This window comes from Rhinopithecus roxellana, chromosome 2 (genome assembly GCF_007565055.1).
Source record: "Rhinopithecus roxellana isolate Shanxi Qingling chromosome 2, ASM756505v1, whole genome shotgun sequence".
Lineage (NCBI taxonomy): Eukaryota > Metazoa > Chordata > Mammalia > Primates > Cercopithecidae > Rhinopithecus > Rhinopithecus roxellana.
The window spans coordinates 89,301,432-89,325,000 of NC_044550.1; the positions used below are offsets into that span (position 1 = coordinate 89,301,432).

Below are 23,569 nucleotides of genomic sequence, written 5' to 3' on the forward strand. Positions count from 1 at the left end.
TATTCTAAAGGGATTAAAATTGTTAGTAAAATTGAACTTCATAATAATATTTTCTCTGGTATTAGTTTCAGAAAGCCAGTGATTAGAAGAGATGTTAACTGTGTTTGGAGGTACTTTCTTTATGAATAGTTAAATTATATTTTCAAAAGTTTGTATCATAAACAGTATGTAGGTTCCCTGTAGGTTTTCTTTTTGCAAAAGTGTTATTTAATTGAAGAAATAATTTAGGCTGGGCACCATGGCTCATGCCTTTAATGCCAGCACTTTGGGAGGCCGAGGCAGGTGGATTGCCGAGCCCAGGAGTTGGAGACTGGCCTGAGCAACATGGTGAAACCCTGTTTCTACAAAAAAATACAAAAATTAGCCAGGTGTAGTGACACTTGCCTGTAGTCCCAGCTACCCAGGAGGCTGAGGCAGTCTTTTAAAGCATACATCATAATATTCTGGAGAGAAAAGTCTGCAGAATGCAGCATGCAAACAACAGTAAAGTAAACCATAAATTTTGTTCATTTATATGCTGTCTCTAACATATTTTTAAGTGTTTGTTAAAAATCTGGAATCTTTGCTGGCTGTGGTAGGTCATGCTTGTAATCCCAGCACTTTGGGAGGTTGAGGTGGGATGATTGCTTAAAGCCAAGAGTTTAATACTCACTTGAGCAATATAGTGAGACTTGTGTTTCTTAAAAAAAAAAAAAAAAAAAAAATTAGCTGGATGTGGTGGCATGTACTTGTCGTCTCAGCTACTTGGGAGACTGAGGCAAGAGGATTGCTTGAGTCCAGGAGTTTGGGGGTTACGGTGAGCTCTGATCACAACACTGCACTCTGGCCTGGATGACAGAGCGAGATCCTCTCTCTTTAAAAAAAAAAAAAAAAAAGTCAGCCGGGCATGGTGGCTCATGCCTGTAATGCCAGCACTTTGGGAGGCGGAGGCGGGCAGATCACGAGGTCAGGAGATCGAGACCATCCTGGCTAACATAGTGGTGAAACCCAGTATCTACTAAAAAATACACACACAAAAAATTAGCCGGGCATGGTGGCAGGCTTCTGTAGTCCCAGCTACTGGGGAGGCTGAGGCAGGAGAATGGCATGAACCTGGGAGGTGGAGCTTGCAGTGAGCCGAGATCGCACCACTGCACCTCTAGCCTGGGCAACAGAGCGAGACTCCGTCTCAAAAAAAAAAAAAAAAAAAAGTCTGGGAATCTTTATATTGAAAAAATTAATTGTTATAATTGTTCTTAGGAAATAATTTTCAACCACCTGGGAAGCATATTCGTAAATCTTTACACTTAAAATTCAGGTTTGTTGTATACATTAATAAACCTGGATTATAGAACCTACTTAAATTACATCTGCACAGTATTTGCAGTACATGTGATAGTTTGATAAAACTATCAAAATGGAACCTAAGGGTTTTGCTGGTGTTCCCTCATTTAATGAGGTACCAGGTAATAAAAAGAAGATTCTAGATTATAGCCCTCAGCAACCCTGTGCGTTGAATTTTCAAATGGAATTGATTCTCAGGTTATAAGTAACTTGTCCACAGTTAAAAACCATGCAAGTGGCAGAGGTGTAGATTTTATCTCAGCCTGGCTCCAGAGATCAGTCTCTTACCCACAGTGCCAGCGTGCAGGGTATATTAAAGTACACATTTCAGTTGTCTCTTTTGAGGTTCGTTGTAATTTTTTTTTTTTTTTTCCATAAGATTACCCAGGGAGGAAGAAATAGGTGAAATGTCAGAGAGTTTAGGCAGTGGGCTATAATCTAGAATCTTCTCTTTGTTACCTGGCACCTCCTCACTTCGAAAAACCTGTTCCAGAAAGGAGTCATTTTTGATGATGACTGTGCACCACTTGCTGAGCTTTGTAAAGGGCTTAATTTTTTTTTTTTTTTTTTGTATCATAGTATTCCAGAAAAGGTAGCTAGTAGGTATTTATCCCTACCAAAAGATGGATATGCTTGAGGTAAATGGTTCAATTATAAGAGTGGGGTGGTTTTTCTTGTTCTAATTTTATATACTATTATTTTACCTATTTTACAAATTTGTAAAATGTAGGCAATTGTGACGGAATTTTTTCCCTCCAGAACCCCCAATAACATCCTGTTAGTCCCTCACATAGTGAGAGATGATCATGCAGACATTTATTGCAAGGTATAAATGTTGAGTGTTGAATAAGCACTTTGTCTTGATAGAGAAATAGGTGTGGTTATTTGTGGATGCCTACTTTGCTTTTGTGGGGTGGTAAAAAATGGTTGTTTGTACTATTAGAATAAAGCAAATAAGAGGGTTTATAAAAGCTCAGTGAAAATTCAAGAGCATTCTAAATATAAGCTTATATTTTTCATATTGTGTGTTGCACAAAATTAGGCTTATGTGCAAAAACTAAAGATCTGATAAAAATGTTTACTTAAAATGCATAAATGAATAGTGGAAGTAAGACATGTCAAGAAAATTTGGTGGTAATCTATTTAAATTTTTTGATAAGCATAAAAATCACTTTTTCTAGTGTATTGTAAGAAAAGTTTTATTTACTGACTCAACACATTTGAACTGAGTTCTTACTATGTGCTAGAGACTGTATAGTTTTAAAAAATGCCAAGAAGGAGTTACTGAAAGATGAAAGAGGATCTGAAAAACAAAGGGATTATTACATCAGTAAAAATCACATCAAGAGTCTGTCTAGATGAGTGTGAAGAAATAGTAGTACATGGATAAAATGAGCAAACTTAGTTGTATCTCACATATCAGGACTATTTGTGAGGTTTCATAAAATATGACTTCAAAGTTTGTTGGGTAGATAATCATAACATGTATCAATGGTACTGGTAGGGTTTTTTTTGTTTGTTTGTTTTCTTCCTTATTAATCTGGAGAGACAGGAAGGAGAAGGGGAGAGAATATAAGAATGAATTTGGATGAATGAGAGGAGTGAAAACGAAAATATCTGTATTTTGGATTTGAAAATTCTACTGCAGCAGATAATAATAACCTGGCTTATGGAATTAGTGTATGTATGTAGCAGTTTGAAAACTATCTTTGATATCTTTCCCTTTGGTGATTATTAGATATAAGTTGTCTACATGTGAAATTTTATGGAAATTAGAGATAATAGATATAAAACATTTAGCACAGTGTCTGGCATATAATAGGTAGTTATTGTTGATAAATCATTTATATGAATACATTCATATAACTTGGGTGGCACAATATAATACAATGGTTTAAATAATGGTTTGAAACAGCTTGAAACTAATACTTTGGTTTGATAGTTTATATTAGTAAGCTGTTGAAATGTGGCATTTCTACAAAAATAATAAGTTTAGCCCAATATCAAAATAGTAAACTGACTGCAAGAATCATAAAAATTTAGATGTCCAGCATATTTTCTGACTTAGTTCAGTTTGCTATTTTTGTTTAAGTTTTAAGAAAAATTTAAGAAAAACAAAGTTCAAAATATTGCAAGCATACAGGATGGTATAAAATACAGCAGTGTATTCCTGCTGAAAATCTTTAACGTACTCTGGAAAATCTTTAGTAGTGGAATATTCTCTGCACATTTAAAAAAAAATCTCACACAAAGAGCCTTCTATGTTTCTTAAAGAATTTTTTTTTTCTTTTTTGGGGAAGGGGAAAAGGTCTGTAGGATAAGTTTATTTAATATGACATCAGTTGAATAAAGCCAGCTGTGAGTAATTATCTCTGATATTTGATTTCCAGCTGTTTTGTTGAACTGTTATGGGCTCTCAAGGTATTTTGATATTAATTAAATGATGACTCATTACAAAGGAGTCTTGTTTTAAATACTACTTTATCAAATAGAACATTAAAATATAAAAACTGGTGAAAAGTTTTAATCCTTTCTGGAGTAACTGTTTTTTCCTACCTGGGTCATATTCATGTTTATTTTAAAGTCAGTACATTTTTTGGTTTTTTGTTTGTTTGTTTCTTTTGAGACGGAGTCTCCTTCTGTCACCCAGGCTGGAGTGCAGTGGTGCGATCTCGGCTCACGCTGTTCTCCTGCCTCAGCCTCCTGAGTAACTGGAACTACAGGCGCCTGCCACCTCGCCCGGCTAATTTTTTGTATTTTTAGTAGAGACGGGGTTTTCACCGTGTTAGCCAGGGTGGTCTCCATCTCCTGACCTTGTGATCTGCCCGCCTCGGCCTTCCGAAGTGCTGGGATTACAGGTGTGAGCCACCAGCGCCCGGCCTAAAGTCAATACATTTGTAACTTGGAGGAAATCATTCAGATCAGATATGTTTTGGTAATGATTTTCTTTAATTATATCTATATCTGTACATCTCTGTATATGTAAATAGAATTAAATGTGTCTTCTCTTTGCTTAAAGGTTTTTGAAGTCAGGTTATCATTAGTGAATAATTCATATCAGGTTGAATATAGAAGCAGGTATTTTCATTTTAGCATGTTGGATGTTGAACATCAGTCAAATTGTGTAAACAGTGGATTTTTTTTTTTTTTTTTTTTTTTTTTTTTTTTTGAGAGAGAGGGTCTCAATCTGTTGACCAGGCTGGAGTACAGCAGCAGGATCACAGTTCACTGTAGTCTTGACTTCCTGGGCTCAAGCAATTCTCCCACCTCAGCCTCCTGAGTAGGGAAGACTATAGGAGTCTACCCCAATGCCCAGCTAATTTGTTTAGTTTTTGTAGGGTTGAGGTTTCCCTGTGTTGCCCAGGCTGGTCTCGAATTTATGGGCTCAGGCAGTCCTCCAGCCTTGGCCTCCCAGAGTGCTGCAATTACAGGCATGAACCACTGTGCCTAGCTAACAATGGATGTTTTGAAAAATGTGAAAAGAAATCACAGAGGATAAAAGAAAGGTATATATATATATATATATATATATATATATATATGTCATTGAACAATGAAATAAGAAATTAGGAAGTGGGATTAGTCAAATGTGGATTAGTGCTCCAAAGATGTCAGGAAAAGGGGCCAGGAGTGGTGGCTGACACCTGTAATCCCAGCACTTTGGGAGGCCGAGGTGGGTGGATCACGAGGTTAGGAGTTTGAAACCAGCCTGGCCAACGTGGTGAAACCCCATCTCTACTAAAAATAGAAAAATTAGCTGGGCACCTGTAGTCCCAGCTACTTGGGAGACTGAGGCAGGAGAATTGCTTGAACCCAGGAGGCGGAGGTTGCAGTGAGCCGAGATTGCGCCACTGCACTCTAGCCTGGCGACAGACAGAGCAAAACTCCATCTCCAAAAAAAAAGTAAGGAAAAGGGCAGAAGCATAAATCAAAACTGAGCAAACCCTCAGGGCTCTGGCAATGAGACAGGGTGTGGTGGAGGCCTGTGGGGTGAGGAGTGAATGCTTCTAGAGGAAATGTACTGTTTTGCAGATAATAAATACTGATCAGACATGCATTTTTACCTCTGCTGTGGGATTTTAGTCTCATTGCTTTGTTGATCTACTTTGTAGTTAACCTAGAGAAGTTAACACAGCCATTGCTACAGAACTTTCTGTCCCTTGAGTTCCAGAATTCCAGAATCCAGTTTCCTAGGGATTGTGGGGAGTAAAAAGAAGTGTAGGGTATGGTCCCTGTAGGGGAGCAATGCAGTCTTTATTGAGTAGTGTCTATATTGTCTTGTTTCCACAGGTATTTCATATATACATTTAAAAAGCTGACAATAAAAATGAACATATGATAACTTCCTTATTTGTGATACATGAGTAAATGTTGATGAGATTAGAGAAGGGGAGAACACGATAGAGTGGTCCAAAAAGGTTTCTCAGAGGATATGAGTTGAGTTGCCCATCAGGATGGATTGGGCAGTGGATGCTGATGTGGGCAAACACTGAAATAGACCTCAGATGCTGCATGATGATGTGCCCGTGTAACATAGTTGAAATTTGGTGATCAATGGATGTATTCCGGCAGGGCAGGGCAGCCGCATAAAAAATGACTTGGGGTCCTTTACTTGGTTTATGTTGTACATGGTGAAAGAAGAGAAGGCCCCGAAATGACCATGGGATAGAAATAGAAATGAAAAAAAGAAGTATGACAGGAGACTTAACAAGATTTAAAAAAAAAAAAAAAAAACACGACGAATTAAATGTGTGAAAAAAACAGAAAATAGTTGCTACAAGTAGCAACTAAGTTGAAAACTCCTACGTGGTTTTCACTGGAATAGCTGGGACACTGGTGTGGGCACCAGAAGTAGAGAAATTTAAATGTTTGGCTGGTTTTTTTGGGGAAATTTAGTGTGGAGTTTAGTTACCATTTGAAATGACGCTTCGGCAGCTTTAAATGGTAACTAATCAGCTGGGAATTGTGGTGGTTTGTAAGAAAAGTCAGAGTCCAGGAGTCAGTTGTAAAGATAGGGTGAGAATAGATGCGATCCTTCATAAGGATCCTTATGAAGAACAATGACCGTTCAAAGACCAGCCCTGGGAGTCCCTAACATGGAGAGACCGCAGAGCCTGGTGCAGCCTGCAGAGCCCATGTCCGGCCAGGGAACCTCCAAGGCCACACAGCACTGGCTGCCTTCCTGAAGTTTCATACCCTTTCCTTTTGTGATTTTTTTCTGCTTGTGTCAAATTTTAAAAAATGTTTTATTTAATATTGTCTGTCTTACTAGAAAAGACAGTGGTTTTGGCTATTTTATATGCTAGTGTGTTCCTGCCATCTAGAATAGAGCTTGGCACTATTCTTGGCCCAAGAAGAAAAAGGATTTGCTTTAAAGAGATCACTGGTGATCTTGTAGAAACAAATTTCAGTCAATTTAGGGGCAAAGATCAGTTTCCCAAAGGTTATATAGTAACTGGATAGTTGAGAAAATGGACAAAAGGAATGTACCTGCATACATTTAATAGCCAGAACTTTACAGTGAATGACCAGTCAGCATACACGAGACAAATCCATCCTTAGCCTCCTCTTTTTATTTTTCTTTTCCCTCCCTAGTTCTTTGCAAAGGAAGGCAGACTGGATGCCGGGTGGCCAGGCCCCACATGTGGTTCAGCACAGCTGGTGATTCTGCCAAGTTGGGTTGCATCCCCAGGAGCATGCAGATTTATTAGTACTTTTTGGCAGAAGACATCACTTTATATTAAATTATTATTGAACTGTCATAAATTTAAATAACTCAGTAAAAGATATACTTTGAAAATGACACCTCTTTTCTAATGATAAAAGGACCTGATGCTACATGTAGGATACGGTCGCTTTTCATTATGCATAGCAGGTACTCAGTAACAGTTTGCCAATGGAAGAATGAGAAGTTATAGGTATTTATTATTTTTTATATAATTGCTTTGTGGGTAGCTTGAGGATCAAAGGCTAGAAGACTGTGTGTGATAGGATATAGAAGTTTTGTTATCAGGCAGCAGTGGTAGAGTGGAAGAAAGCATTTGTGAATTTGGGAGTAAGAAAACTTGTCTTCTGACAACTGTGATTCATAATTGAATTTCTATCTTGCATTGTGGCCATTTGTGAGAACCTTTTATCTATTCTAGCAAACTAAGTTTCTTTGAGTGCCAGAGTATATTGTACCAACCTTTGTATCTCCGAGGCAACATCCCAGCACAGTGCTTTGCACAGAGCAAGTATCTTGAATTTACCAGTGAACTGCAAATGAAGGGAAAGGATAACATCTGAACAGATTTTGGATCCCCCTCAACTCCGAATCTATATGGAAATTTGAGACTAAATAGAAGTTGTCATTTGTATTAGGAAAAATATGTGTGTTTAATTAAATACTCTTGATTACATGTCAAATTCTGCTGTTCTCTTCTTTTTAAAAGTTTATTTTAAAAATTGATACATAAAAATTATAGGTATTTATGGTGTACAACGTGATTTGAAATATGCATACATTGTGGAATAGCCAAATTGAGCTAATTAACATATATATTACCTCAACTTATTTTTTGTGGTTAAAACACTAAAAATTTACTTAGTGATTTAAGAATATAATATATTGTTGTAAACTATAGTTACCATGTTGTGCCTTAGATCTCTCAAACTTATTCCTCCTAGCTAATTTTGTATCATTTGATCAACGTCTCCCCAGCAGTCCCCTCCTCCCCAGCCCCTGGTCACCACTGTGGGAACTCTCTACTCCTGTGAATTCGACTTCTCTAGATTCTACATATAGATGAAATCACAGGGTATTTGTCTTTGTATGCCTGGCTTATCTCACTTAACATGTCTTCCAGGTTCATCTATACTGTCATAAATGATAGGATTTCTTTCTTTTTTAAGGCTAATATTCTGTTACACATATATACCACACTTTCTTCATCCATCCATTGAGGGACATTTAGGTTGATTCCATATCTCAGCTGTTGTGAATAATGCTGCAGTGAACATGGGAGTGCAGGCATCTCTTCAACATAGTGATTTCATTTCCTTGAATATATAGGCAGTAGTGGGACCTCGTGATCATATATGGTAGTCCTATTTTTAATTTTTTTGCAGGAACCTCCATACTCTTTTCCATAATGGATATACTAATTTACACTAATTTACATTCTCATCAACAGTGAGAATTTCTCTTTTCTTCACATCCTCTTCAATGTTCATCCTTTTTTTTTTCTTTAAACAGCCGTTCTTACAGGTGTGAGGTTTTATCATTGTGGTTTTAATTTGCATTTCTCAGATGATTAGTGATCTTGAACATGTTTACATATACCTGTTGGCCATTTGTAGTCTTTCGAGAAATGTCTATTCAGTTCCTTTTCCTATTTTTTAATTGGGTTACTTGTGTTTTTTTTTTTTTTTTGCTGTCGAGTTGTTTTTCTTATTTATTTTGAATATTAACCCCCTATCAGATATATGGTTTACACAGACAGTCAGCCCTCCATATACTTAGGTTGTACCTGCAGGTTCAACAAACCATGGATTGAAGATATTTTTTAAAAAACCAATAAACAATACAACAGTAAAAACTAATACAATAAAAAGACAATACAGTATAACAACAACTATTCACATAGTATTTACATGGCATTAGATATGATAAGTCATCTAGAGATGATTTGAAGTATATGGAAGGATGTGCATAGGCTACACGCAAACCCTGTGCCATTTTATATACGGAAAATCCTCGGGGGCAGGTTCTGGAAGCAACCCCTCATAGATACTGAGGGTCAACTTTATTTCCTCCCATTCTGTAGATTGTCTCTGTAGCCCAACTGTTTTCTTGGCTATGCAGAAACTTTTTAGTTTGATGTGATCCCATTCATCTGTTTTTGATTTTGTCGCCTGTACTTTTGGTGTCATTTCCAGAACATTATTGCCCAGACCAGTGTCATGGAACTTTTCAGATGTTTTCTATTAGTTTTACAGTTCCAGGTCTTACGTTTAAGTCTTTATTTTGAGTTTATTTTGTGTATGGTGTGAATAAGGGTCTAATTTTATTCTTCTGCATGTAGATACCCAGTTTTCTCAACAATATTTATTGAAGAGACTGTTCTTTCCCACATTGTGCTCTTGCTACCTTTGTTGAGAATCAGTTACCATAAATGGTGGATTTAATTCTAATCTCTCTGTTCTGTTCCCTTGTCTACTTCTTAAGCTGTCTACTATTAGAGTGTTGCATCATTGTATTTTACTTTAAGACCAGAAATTATCTAAGTAAGAAAACAAAAAAGAAAAACTAAAATGCTATTTTGAGTATATTGTAGGAAATCTCTGCAGCCTGACATATTTTGGCAGAAGCCGAAGAGTTACTGATAACCTCCTTCACCCTGAGGTACCCCTCTCCCTTAGATTTTCATAATTACCTTTAAATTGAACAGCAGTAATGTTCCACATGCCAGTGCTCACAAAAGAAAGTGTCAAGGCCCTGATGATTCACTTCACAAGTCTTAGATACTGTTATTATTCCTATTTTACTGGCGGAGAGACTGAGCCACAGAGAGGTTGAGTGACTTGTTCAGGGATGCCAGGCTGGTAAATGGCAGTCAGATATTGAACTCAGTCAGTGTTGCTCAAGTGACTCATCTTAGCCTAGTGGCCTGGCAAGCAGAGAGTATGCAGGGGAATTGCCTGGAAAGGTGCACTCTGCCTGTTCTGTCCACAACGTCTTCCTACGTCACTTTGCAAATTTTTCATTCTATACCAAGGCCCAGAGTTCCACTAGTAGTTTCAGATATATCTTTAATGTAAAAGGAGTGTCTCTTAAATTTTTTTTTTTTTTAAATCTTTCATGGGAGAGGGTCAACACACCTAGAATACTTTTTTTTTCTGGAAAGTTTTCATAGAGAATAAGAGCTGGAAGTAAAAGGTAAATAATTCTGCAACTTTGCAGTCACCTCAGTCAGTTAAGATTGCTTAGGTACGTGTCAGAGACAAGTGTCCCAAGTTTTTAGATTTTCATCAAGCCAAGACCATTGCCCTTCATACGGCAAGACCCTTGCCGTTCAAGAGTTAGAGCACCAAAATAAGGTAGGCAACTTAAAACATTTCTTCTATTGAGGATATTAGATAAAACAGTGATCTACTAACTAGTAGCAATATAATTTCAAGTAATGACATTATAAGAGAAAAAAAAGGGAAGGTTACAATCCCATAATAAAGGAGAATTCTTTAAATGGAATACATTAAACTTATCAAGAATCTCAACTTGTCCTTACTCTCTTATTTTGCCACACACTAGTGAGAATTCTCCGGTGGACCTACATTTGGAACTTTTTCACTAGACTTCTTTGAAATATTTTACCAAGAAAATATTTTATAGCTTCCTTTTCCTTCTTCCTGTATGAGTCCTGTAGTTCTCAGATGCAGTAGCTGATAGACAAACCCAACCACCTTTTACAACACTGGCTCTGAGGCAACACACATTTTAAGTTATGCACAAGTATTTTAGGAAATGTGAAGTTGGGAACCGTTTTCCTACCTTCCCTATTCATCTTCCGTTCTGATTGTGATGGCTGCTCTGCAGTAATTGACTTCATAGGATGTTCATTCTCACCACCCCAAGGCCTCTTTGCTTCCTTCTGATTTCTGGAGAATCTTGGTAATGATGATGGGAGGGCTTTAGATGTTGGGGATAGGATGTCAGAGTATTGATGTTATGAAGGTAAAGGTCTGTTTATGAATGTGATGGAGTCTGTCATGTAAATCAAATGTACACATGTACAATTTTAAGCTGTAATGCATGCATGCTACTTCCTCTTTAAGTGGGGGAGGTAAAGCAGTTATTAGTAGGATAAGTAAAGTGAGATTCTTAGCTTCAAGGGAGAATTCAAAACATGTATTGAAAGGTGAGGTACTTCAGAAACTATAATTAACTTGCTGTCCCTTCTAGTGGAGCACTTGATTAGAAAATACATATTTTTACATATTTTTAAGTCTCTGGTTCTTCTTTGAAATTCAGTAACGCACAATTTCTGTAACTGCCCTCCTCTGCACCCTTTCCCTAAATGTTTATCTGATTGGATAAACTATTCCTCTTCTCTGCTCCTTCACCTTTTATGGATAGGTCTAAAAGAGATCAATTTTGAACAGACCTAAGATTTCTTTAGCATTTTAACTCATTTCTGACCAATAAAGGTGGAAGGCTTTAATTACATATGTGGAATATTCTCATTTGCTTCTCCTGTCCTCTTGAGAAATAAAAAATTTGAGAATAAGTAGTACTATTGGTGGTTGACTCTTGGTAAAACATTCAAGATGGGAAAAACAGATGTCAAATTATTTTTGTCTTTTGTCCTAGAAAAATGGCTGCAATGAAATTTTCTATATTTAAAACCTACTTCCATTCACAGAGTACTTCCTTTTTGCTAAGAGGCAATAAAGAACTGGTATCCTCAGTGACCTATTCTGCTTTGCTTTTATTAAGACTGTCTAAATTCTACCACTGTAGGACTGTTGAGATTTGTACAGTGAATGTTCAAAATGAGTGCTGTTGATAGTGGTTCTGGAATTAGGTTGGTATTAGAAACTTGAGGTTTCCTGAGGGTGATTTGTGCAGACTCTAGGGCCCCTTGTTGCAGAGATAGGAGTTCAGTGGAGTGATGTATAGCAGCCCCTGTCTGTCCACCCTCAGCTCAGCAAGATTTCTAGGAGCCAGACTGTATTTGGGAAATTAATTGAACACCAAGCTGAAGGTTTTAACTCTATTGTTAGAGGAGAATTTGGGGGGAAGGTGTTTGGTTGATGTTATTTTTTAATTGAAATCGAAGATAGTTCAGGAATCATTTTATTAGAGAGAGAGTGTATGTCCGTGCCTCTGTTCTCTTTGTGTATATGCAGCTGCTTTACGTTTTTGGTTGTTTTACTTAAATGTTAAATGTAATCATTCACAGCGTGCTAACTTTTGATGGAGAAAACCAGTGCAAGTATAGTATGTTAATCTACACATGTAAATTAAAATTTGACTACAAATATTGCCGTCTGAGAGTCTATTAAAATAAGATACTTTTAAAACGAAGGTATCTTTTGTTAAATGTATTTTTGCTGCCTGAGAGATGGGAATTCTGGGAAGCTGTAGGCTTGGTGGTGTAATATATTGTTCTAAAGGGGAAATATTTATACTGACTCTTGAAAACAGGAATTGCGGACTGATCTTGGGCACTTTCTATTTTCTTATTTGTTAACAAAATGAGTTTTTGGTGAAAACTAAACTGTTGCTTCTTCTAATGAAAAATTGTAACTTCACAAATGAAACTTGCTTACAGGATCATTTTCTCCTGGGACATGACAATGAACATGGTGCTTAGTATGCATTTTAGTTTGCTAAACAAAACACCCATTAATAATCATAAAAACTGCCTTGTGACCTCTGTTGTGACTATATCATTTAACCCTTGTGTTTTCTTCAATGAGAGATCAACTCTTTGAGAATGCAGATTATAGATGATACTTCATCTGTCCCCTCAAATTTATGAAGTACTTTGTACCTTCTTCAACTCTTGTCCCTTGACACTTGACTGCGCTTGGGCTCCCTGACACCAACTTGAATTAGAAGACGAATGGGATAAGAGAGTGTTTTGTTGTAATTTGCAAGTCTGTTTTGTAATTTTTATGGCTAATTAATGAGGTAATTACTAATCACCTTTGTCTCAAGTTTAGGAATTGTTCAAAAACTCAGTTTAAAAAAATGCCTTTTTCAGTGGAAAGCACTTGAGGAAATTTTATTTTTGATTGATTTATTTTTTCCTCTAGAAAAGAAACCTGAGGAAGTTTTAGACAAACGGAACAACTTGAGTCTTTATAATTTACCTCTAGAATTCTTCATACAAGGGGCTTTTTTTTTTTTTTTTTGGAGATAAGGTCTTGCTCTGTTGCCCAGACTGGAGTGCATTGGCACATTGATAGCACACTGTAGCCTTAACTTCCCGGGCTCAAGTGATTCTTCTACCCCAGCTTCTCCAGTAGCTGGGACCACAGGTGTGCATCACCACGCCTGGCTAATTTTGTTTTCTTTTTTCTCTATAGAGATGGGGTCTCACTGTGTTTCCCAGGTTGGTTTCAAACTTGGACTCAAGCAAGCCATTTGTGGGATTACGTGTTTGGCTGCACTCAGCCATACATGTGTCTTATAAAGTTTAAGCCATACGTGTGTCTTACAATGTTTAAGAATCTGAGGCTGGAGAAATATACGAGGGCCTTATCAGCCATGACCAGTAATATCATTATCGGGTTTTCCTGGGCTTTGACGTGAATTTGAATTGAAATCACAGTCCTTGGAGATTGTTTTTCTTTCGAGTGTAAATTAGTAAGGTCAGAAACAGTATTTTGCCTTCATATGATTTAGGGTTAAAGTAATTATTGTAACTCTAAAATAATATATATATGTTATTTTGAAAACCATACACTCTGCTATGGATTTTTTTTTTTTTTCTTACATTGTTCAAAAGCATGTGATGATGTAACTCTGGGGTATGAGTGATTCGGATGCACAAAGCACCTCAGCAGGCTGGTGATCTGACATTTTTGTTTTATTTGTTCTGGTGCTTTACAAAGATGTGGGGAGGCTATTTTAAAATAAACATTTCCCCGCTAAGGATGATAGAAGTTACACAGTTTTAATAGGAGTGCTGATGGACTTGTTCCCCACTTCCTGCCCCTTGTCTTTAGGGACACAAAGAGAAAGGAATCATCACATTTTTTGAGATCATCTTCAGGAATGCTTTAAACCCCTATCTCTGTGTAGAATCGCTTGTGAGACCAGCGACTGCTTTTGGGTTCCAGGAAGGACGGTTGGTCCGGTCTGCCACCTTGTGGTTATTTACAGAATTGTTTCAGCCTGTATAGGTATGAGTTTTCTGAAGCTGTAACACCCAGATTGAAAACATATTTCCTCCCTTTCTTTCTCTCCCGGTTCTCAGGGAGTGCTTAAGGTCGTGCATACCACCACTGCTGCAGGAATGTTGGCGTTTTCTTCCTTTGCACCCAGCACATCCACCGTCCGTTGCTAGATGCAGAGCTGAGAAAGAGATGTAAGAGAAGATGAGTGTCTTTGTTCAAGGTGCTTCTCTGATTGAGGACATAAAATACAAACCTATTAAAGTGACCACATACAGCACGTGTGAAGGGCCTAATGTGAATGGTCAAGGTAGTAAGAACTTTAGAAGCTCAGAAAGGAAGTTTTCACTGCCAGTTTTAAATGAGGTCTTGGAGCAGAGGAGGACAGAAGAGTACTTGGAGGGACTTTGTGTTAGGCTGGACCCAAAGACTGCTGGTCATCATGTGGAAAGGGTGCAAGAGGTTGTTGGTGTTTGGGTTTCATTCCAGTGTGGGGAGCCTTGGAACAAGGTGGTTTGAACATGGTGTGCTTGAAACAGTGTTAACAGATATGTGCTCCGGAGGTAACAGGCACCCTCTGCCCCTACCTCCAATGAAGACAGCATTAACCTTGTTTGGGAAATTTGTGGGTAAAGTTATTAGTCCCTCTCCTGCATGAACTTTAATGTAGTTTGTGAACCTGGCAGAAATACATGCTATACAGTGTTGTACAGGACAAGGTACTGTGGGGTACATTTTGGGAAATACTGCCAAAAAATGTTAAAAAGGATTAACCTGACAATATGCTACTGATGTGTTATGTTGAATTACTTCAATATAACAAGTTTTATTCAAATGATACTTCAGTTGTGTGGATATATTTTAGAAGAAAATATATACAACATTTTAATTTGTTTTCTAATACTATCCACAGATGAAAAAATATCCAAGCATTGTGCTAAATTAAATTAGATCTTCAAAGACAGTTTCAGTAACTCCAATGTGACCTGAAACTTGTGGGAAACCTCTTATAATTTTAAACAATTGTAAGAGTGAAGTGTAAATATTGTAAGGAATGTTTTTAAGTCTGTAGGTCCAAATGTTAATGGAATGCATGCAGAATTTTTTTTTAACAGCTTCATTTTAAGTGTTGTAAAACAGTCTTGAGCTATGGAAGGTAAACCTATATTAGAGAGGAAAATACTTTGTTGTCCAGTTCTGCCAGTCTTAAATAAGTTTCTAGCCAATCTTTCTTGGAGGAAAAATTAAGTTACTGTTTTCAAATTGGAAAATTTCCCCATTCTCCTCTTTCTCGGTCTTAAGGATATGAGATTTCATACTAGTGTCATTTGGAAAGTATATTTATAACAGATGTGATAAAATATATGTCAGGTACACTTCTCTTTAAACCTAATCTAAAAATCTGGATTTATAAAAGACACAATTTAGGGGCCCTTTATAAATATTATAAGAATTCATGGCTTTGCAGACGCTGCTGCCGAGGAAAGTCCTGTACTACTAGCCATGGTCAACCCAACCCTACCGTGTTCTTCGACATTGCCGTAGACGGCGAGCCCTTGGGCCGCGTCTCCTTCGAGCTGTTTGCAGACAAGTTTCCAAAGGCAGCAGAAAATTTTCGTGCTCTGAGCACTGGAGAGAAAGGATTTGGTTATAAGGGTTCCTGCTTTCACAGAATTATTCCAGGGTTTATGTGTCAGGGTGGTGACTTCACACGCCATAATGGCACTGGTGGCAAGTCCATCTATGGGGAGAAGTTTGAAGATGTGAACTTCATCCTAAAGCATACAGGTCCTGGCATCTTGTCCATGGCAAATGCTGGACCCAACACAAATGGTTCCCAGTTTTTCATCTGCACTGCCAAGACTGAGTGGTTGGATGGCAAGCATGTGGTCTTTGGCAAAGTGAAAGAAGGCATGAATATTGTCGAGGCCATGGAGCGCTTTGGGTCCAGGAATGGCAAGACCAGCAAGAAGATCACCATTGCTGACTGTGGACAACTCGAATAAGTTTGACTTGTGTTTTATCTTAACCACCAGACCATTCCTTCTGTAACTCAGGAGAGCACCCCTCCACCCCATTTGCTCACAGTATCCTAGAATTTTTGTGCTCTCGCTGCAGTTCCCTTTGGGTTCCATGTTTTCCTTGTTCTCTCCCATGCCTAGCTGGATTGCAGAGTTAAGTTTATGATTATGAAATAAAAACTAAATAACAACAACAAAAAAAAAGAATTAATTTGACTTTTTTTGGCATACAGACACATCATAAAAGGATACGTTAATTTGTAAAAATTCTGATATACATAGTAAGTGTCTCAGGAAAATTTTAAATTTTATATTCTTAGGATTACTTGTGCTTGCATTCAGATCTCATTGGCAGTAAACTCAATCACCTTTTTTTTTTTTTTTTTTTTTTTTTGAGACGGAGTCTTGCTGTGTCGCCCAGGCTGGACTGTAGTGGGGCGATCTCGGCTCACTGCAAGCTCCGCCTCCCGGGTTCACGCCATTCTCCCGCCTCAGCCTCCGAGTAGCCGAGACTACAGGCGCCTGCCACCACGCCCGGCTAGTTTTTGTGTTTTTAGTAGAGACGGGGTTTTACCATGTTAGCCAGGATGGTCTTGATCTCCTGACCTCGTGATCCACCCGCCTCGGCCTTCCAAAGTGCTGGGATTACAGGCTTGAGCCACCGCGCCCAGCCTCAATCACCTTTTTTTCCAGGATCCGATTGTGGCATAAAACTATCAGTACTGAAACTATGTGTAATTTCAGCCACACAGCCTAGTTGCATTGATATTATTCACCTTGTTTTGCAAATATGGTCTCACTAACAAACCCAGGGTCACACACTTAGGGAGTGCTGGGGATCAGGATTTGAACTCTGCCCCATCTGACTCCAAAGCTTGTATTCCTTTTATTACATCTCTCTCCTTCTTAGGATAGCTCTTTTGTATGTTTTAGTGTAGAAGTGTTTGAGATCTCCTAAATAAAACACTGCAACTTAACCATACCATATCCACTTAACCATACTGTATCAGTAAACATAATGAAACTTGCAGAACTTCCCCTTTTCTGCCCCTCCCCCATTTGGGTATAGACGTGAATTTGAGCATTGGATAATCTAGCTTTTAACCCCCTTATTAATCATGTTCAAGATGTAGCTGTCTAATTCATTGCTAGTGATCTTTTGCCCAAAAGGATAAATTTCATTTTATCTTTCCAAGTTCCTCTCTCTGATAGATCCACAAGGAAGAATATGTTGGCATCAGGACAGTTCTTATCCAGTGACTAGTGTTGCTTTAAGCAAGATGCTCCTTTCTCTTCCTCCTTACGTTTAAGTCCGTAGACATTTACCACTTAGGCCTCAACCTCCACAGGCCTGCTAATTATGACACAGTCTTGGCCTCAGTTTCCTTGACCATTAAGATAGGCTTTTTAAAGGGATCAATCCAGTTCCAAATACAGTTAAATATGTAGCTTCATATATGAAACAAAACCCGTTTTAAAGGAAAAAGATAATGCCTTTTTTCTCATGGTGCAGTGTAACATAATCCCCCCACCCCATTATTTTTTGTTGTGTCTAAGCAGCAAAGAGTCCATACAGGATAGGAGGGATCACACCAGCATATGGTATGGGCAGTCAGTTGGGAGAGGAGGTGGAGAAATAGTAATCTGCTCTCAGTTCTCCAAAGATCATATTAAGACATACTGTAGATTGTTAGCGAGATCTTAATGCTGCAAACAAATGAAATTAAAAGCTACTTGTAAGTGAATTGTAAGTTTGCTATGAAGCCAGTTATGTATTCTGAATGAGTCTCTTAGGAAAAATTAGAGAGCCCAGGATGTGGGGTACTCTCCCTCTGACTTCTTTCCCATTAGCATGTATTATGTTTTTTTTTTTCTTTTTGAGACGGAGCCTTGCTCTGTCACCCAGGCTTGAGTGCAGCGGTGTGATTTCGGCTCACTGCAGCCTCCACCTCCCAGATTCAAGCGATTCTCCTGCCTCAGCCCCCCAAGTAGCTGGGCTTACAGGTGCACACTACCACGCCTGGCTAGTTTTTGTATTTTTAGTAGAGACAGGGATTTCTCCATGTTAGCCAGGCTGGTCTTGGGCTCCTGACCTCTGGCAGTTCACCCGCCTCTGCTTCCCAAAGTGCTGGGATTACATGCGTGAGCCACCACGCCTGACCTAGCATGTATTATGTTAACAGACTTTGAGCAAGAGGATTGACTTTGGATAGGTTGTGAACAATCACTCTCCTAAAGTACTTAAAGGATGCTTTTGGGTTTTGAATCTGGTTTACATTTGGGACAAAAAAAAGGGAGTCTGTTTTTCATGGGAAAGCTTTATTCCAATTGGTCTATCAATATCTTTGTCCACTGTGCTACTATGGTTTTATAACTTCAGTCTACTTTCAAGTAGCGTCTATTTTTGAAAAAAGGATGTCCTTCCTAGGGTAAAACGAAAGGCTTATTGTTCTAAAAAATGCTGCTTCCTGGTTAGAGCAACATGTTCCTGTTTGTGCTCAATGACTAGAGAATTTTGGGGAAAAAATAGCTTACTTTTTTTTTTTTTTTTTTTTAGAGTCCTTTAAAATAGTAGTCGTCATATGAATTTCATTTGTCTTAGGAAGTGCAGTTGGGAAGGTTAGAAATTGTTCAGTTTGTGTGTCATAGTTTTTTGACCAAAATGGACATTGAGATACTCTAGGTAATTTAACATTTCAGCATTTTTTTTTTTTCTGTAGTTGTTGGTTGAAATGTCCTTCTATGAATGTTTCTTGTTTGCATAGAGAAAAGAAGATTCTAAAAGTGTAACTCCCTGAAGGCCACACATTTCTTTGTGCATCTTAATAAGAGAAAAGTCTTGCTCTGTGATGTGCAGCCATTGGTTTTCACTGATGGTTGCACATTTCAGGTTGGTTTGAGGAGCGGGACTTCTCAGCACCCCATTCTTACTCACTTGCCTTTTTGTTTTTTTGCTGGTAGAGGCAATTCCATGCCAACTAATTATTTTAATAAAAGCCAACAACTAAGGGGAAATAAAGGTTGAAACTTCTGTGTGAGAAGTGAAGGAGGAGAAATAGGAGTGACTACTATGGGCAGGAAAGGAGTGGGGGTAGCTCCTGGGCAGGGCAGAGCTGGATTGTTTTGCAGTGGCCTTTCATGCCCCAAATCTCCTCCCTTACACTCCTCGTAGATTTAATTTCTCTTGGTTGTGCTGCCTGAAATCTCATACCACTTGGAGGTTTGTTTGGACTATGGAAGTACAAATGCCAACAGACAGTTCTTGTACAAGTTTTAAGGGTTCCTACTGATTGTGTTCAGATTGCCTGCTTTTAATTCTTAGACCAGGGCATAGTGAGCCGATATGAGGCCTGGGTAATGTAAGGTCTCTTGACACTTGGTGAGAAGGTAGAAAGAGGTGATAGGCACACATTGCCTTTCATTTCAAATCTTCCTATTTTAAGACATTGCTTAGTCCTGCTTGCTTTTAGGAAAGGACAAGAAAACTTGTTTTCCTTTTTGCTTTTTGTTGTTTATGCGATCTATGGTAACTAATATTTGGCTGCTGACATCCTGATTTAAGAAAAGCTTAAACACAGATTCCTCCTTCGGTTTGCGTGTCTTTTGCTTATCTCTAGTCAACTTTCTTTCATTTTTCAGGGTCGGAGAGCAGAGATTTCTTGATATCTTTGCCATAATTTCTCTGTTTTTTCCTACATACCAAAATCCACGTTGGTCAAGTTCACATTACGTAGTGAGACATTACTTATATGTTGCCTGCCACTCCTGTTAATATAACTAAGAAGTCTCAAGTTTACATGGAGTCTATCTGTAAAGCCCTCTAATTGCGTCTTTAACAGCGGAATCATGTAGTCTTTTCCCCCAGTTTATAGGCTCCTTGTGGCACAGACCATTTAAAACAAGTTTAAAACAAGTTTCTTGTAGGATGATGTACTGTAAGAGCAACAGAAGAAACTCTGAATGTAACTGAATTCATTTAAGAAGTTTATAGTCTGGTTTGCTGTATAAAATACAAAATGAAGCAGTTACTACACAGGGTTTTCTGGTTGTATATTGCTTGAATAATGACACATTCGAAAGTACCCCCTAAAAATCATGATTATATGAGATATGAATGTTTTATTTATGCAGGTACATATAGACAGAAAAACTGCTTTTTAAGTCTGTTCATGCAGTAAGGTGTAATGTCTGTCTCCTAGGTTTATGATACAGGCTCAGGAACGACTTCCTGATTCGTTCATTTATGTCAGTGAATTATAGGTGATAATATTCCATTCTTTACATTTTTATTAACTAATCGACAATCTTATTTAATTTGTATGTTATAATTAAGATAAATAATGGTTATTATTCAAAGTATACATTCATACTCAAAATTGTTAAATCCATGTATATCACACTAACATAATGTGTATGACATAATTTGTGTAAGAGCATGGCCCTTATACAACTATGAAACTCCATAATGTTGAAAAGCAGCAGATTAATAAAGTGCTACTTGATCAGTGAGCTAGCTTTTTATCTTTGATTTTTCTTGGGTTAGTTGAAGTAGAAACTTGATTATTTCAAGGTCTTTTGTTCTGTTTTAAGGCCTTAAGGCTGTTCTTTGATTCTGTCTTGAGGCTTCCAAATTCTTGCTTCTACTGTGTTTCTTAGACTTCGCCGTCCTTTCCAGAAATAGCTTTTAAAAATTTTATTTCTTTCTAATACTTTTCCAAATACACTTTTTTGATCAGTGTGAATTTGTTTATTCTTGATGGTTAAATGAATGCAAACAGTCTTTTTGCTTAGATAAAATCAGTTTTAGGCCTTGGGCAGATTATAACAGGTTGACAGGTAATTTAGTGAAAACAATGTAAGACTTTAATATTAGAGTCAGAATATAAGCTCCTCAGAAATGGGAAGACAGTCTTTTTTTTCTTGAGATGGAGTCTCACTCTGTTGCCAGGCTGGAGTACAGTGGCACAATCTCAGCCTACTGCAATCTCCGCCTCCTGGGTTCAAGCAATTCCCCTGCCTCAGCCTCCTGAGTAGCTGGGAACTACAGGCGCGCATCACCACGCCTGGCTAATTTTTTGTATTTTTAGTAGAGACGGGATTTCACCATGTTGGCCAGAATGATCTTGAACTCCTGACCTCAGGTCGTCCACCCGCCTTGGCTTCCCAAAGTGGTGGGATTACAGGTGTGAGCCACCATGCCCGGCCCGGAAGACAGTCATTCTGTACTATTTGATGACTTCAAGTAACATACAAATTCATAATATTTAAACTAGAATGGTGAACTTTAGGATTATCCAGAAGGATCTTTTATTACAAATGTTTCATTAGGACATTTTTATTGGCTTTCCTTGAATGCAAATAGAACATTATGATTGGAGCCTGACTGTTTTTCTAAAGAAGGGGTTTATTAGATTTAGGAATGTACACTTCGTTAACTGGATAGAGGAAACAATTTTGTTTTAGTTTTCTTATTGGTATTGAACTTATGGGACCTATTTTTACATTTCAGTCTTTAAATAGCTTTTAAAAGGCTTCTTGGAAATTATTTATCAGAGTATAGATGGACAAAATGAGAGGCCATCAGTTTATTTGAAAGTTGTCTATATGAGGGTGACATTTTAAGTTTCTAATATTGATAAATTTTAAATTGGAATGACTTAAAATTATAAATCATGTCTTAACATACCATAACATTGTTTTAAGGACTAAAATAGTCTAAAATATTTTAGACTGAAAAGCTTCCTAGTATTTTCTTTTCTTCTTGTTTTTTTTTTTTTTTTTTTTTTTTTTTTTGAGACAGAGTCTCACTCTTGCCCAGGCAGGAGTGCAGTGGTGCAATCTCGCTCACTGCAACCTTCTTCTCCTGGGTTCAAGTGATTCTTCTGCCTTAGCCTCCTGAGTAGCTGGGATTACAGGCATATGCCACCACACCCTGCCAATTTTTGTATTTTCAGTAGAGATGGGGTTTCACCATGTTAGCCAGGCTGGTCTCGAACCTCTAACCTCAAATGGTCTGTGTACCTCAGCTTCCCAAAATACTGGGATTACAGGCGTGAGCCACCATGCCCGGCCTTAGTACTTTCTTTAAAAGGTTTCTAATTCCTTATCTAGTTATTCTGTGAATTGTTGTCATCTATGTCCTTATGTAAGATTCAGTTTCTCACACGGTTCTAATTGTTCCTAAGTGTTCTCGGCCTACAAAAAGTTTTTTTTCTTAATTAAAAGGATTAAAATTTAACTAAGAGAGTATGGTCTGTACACTGAAAAGTACAAAAACAATGTTAAAAGAAATCACAGAAGACCTAAATAAATGTATAGACATCACATGTTATGGATCAGGAGACTTGAATTTTTAAGATGGCAATACTACTCGAATTGGTCTGCGGATTCAATGCAACCCTACTAAAATCCCAGCTGGCTCATTTGCTTATACCGACAAGCTAATCAAAAAAATTAGGATTGAAAATGCAAGGCACCTAAAAGAGCCAGTAAAACCTGTTGTTGAAAGGTAGAACAAGGCTGGAACACTCACAATTCGCAGTTTCAAAACTTAACTACCAAAGCTGCCTACTCCAGACAGCGTGGTACAGGCATAAGGATAGACAAACCAGTGGAATAGAATTGAGAGTTCAGAAATTAAACCCTTTTATTTATGGTCAATTGATTTTTCAGTAAGCATACTATTACAGTTCAATGTAGTAATGAATAGTCTTTTCAACAGAGGGTTCCAGGACAACTGATACACACATATGATAATAATGTTGGACCCCTACCTCACATTGTATACGAAAATTAAAATGGATCATAGGCCTAAATGTAAGAGCTAAAACCATGCAACTTTTAGAAGAAAATATAGTAGTAAATCATTGGGATCTTGGATTAGGTAATGGTTTCTTAAATATTACTCAAAAAGCTCATGCAACAAAAGAAAATAAATTGAACTTCAAAATTAAAATTGTGTGCTTCAAAGGACACCATCAAGAAAGTAAAAAAGATGGTCCATGGAATGGGAGAACATATTTACAAATTATACATTTGAATAAGGACCTTCTATCCAGAATGTATAAAGGACTCTTACAATTTAATGATAAAAAGGCAGATAAACCAATTAAAATATGAACAAAGAATTTGAATAGACACTTATCCAAGAATTTATATAAATGGACAAAAAAAGCATGTGAAAAGATGCTCAACATCCTTAATCATTGGGGAAATGCAAATCAATACTATTACACACTTAGTAAGATGACTAAAATAAAAAGAGAGACAATAACAAGTGTTGGTAAGGATGTAGAGAGCTTGGAATCCTCATACATTGCCTATGGGATTATAAAATGGTT

At 37.7% G+C, this 23,569-nt stretch overlaps 1 protein-coding gene and 1 pseudogene across 2 annotated transcripts in view; both read left to right on the forward strand.

Annotated features, from left to right (window-relative positions):
• The window catches only part of RAPGEF2 (Rap guanine nucleotide exchange factor 2), a 269,038-nt gene that overhangs the window by 68,062 nt on the left and 177,407 nt on the right, over positions 1–23,569 (forward strand).
• LOC104678088 lies at positions 14,413–16,420 on the forward strand (annotated as a pseudogene). The gene is made up of 2 exons (XR_004054908.1): positions 14,413–14,518; positions 15,677–16,420. The product of XR_004054908.1 is annotated as a peptidyl-prolyl cis-trans isomerase A pseudogene (transcript).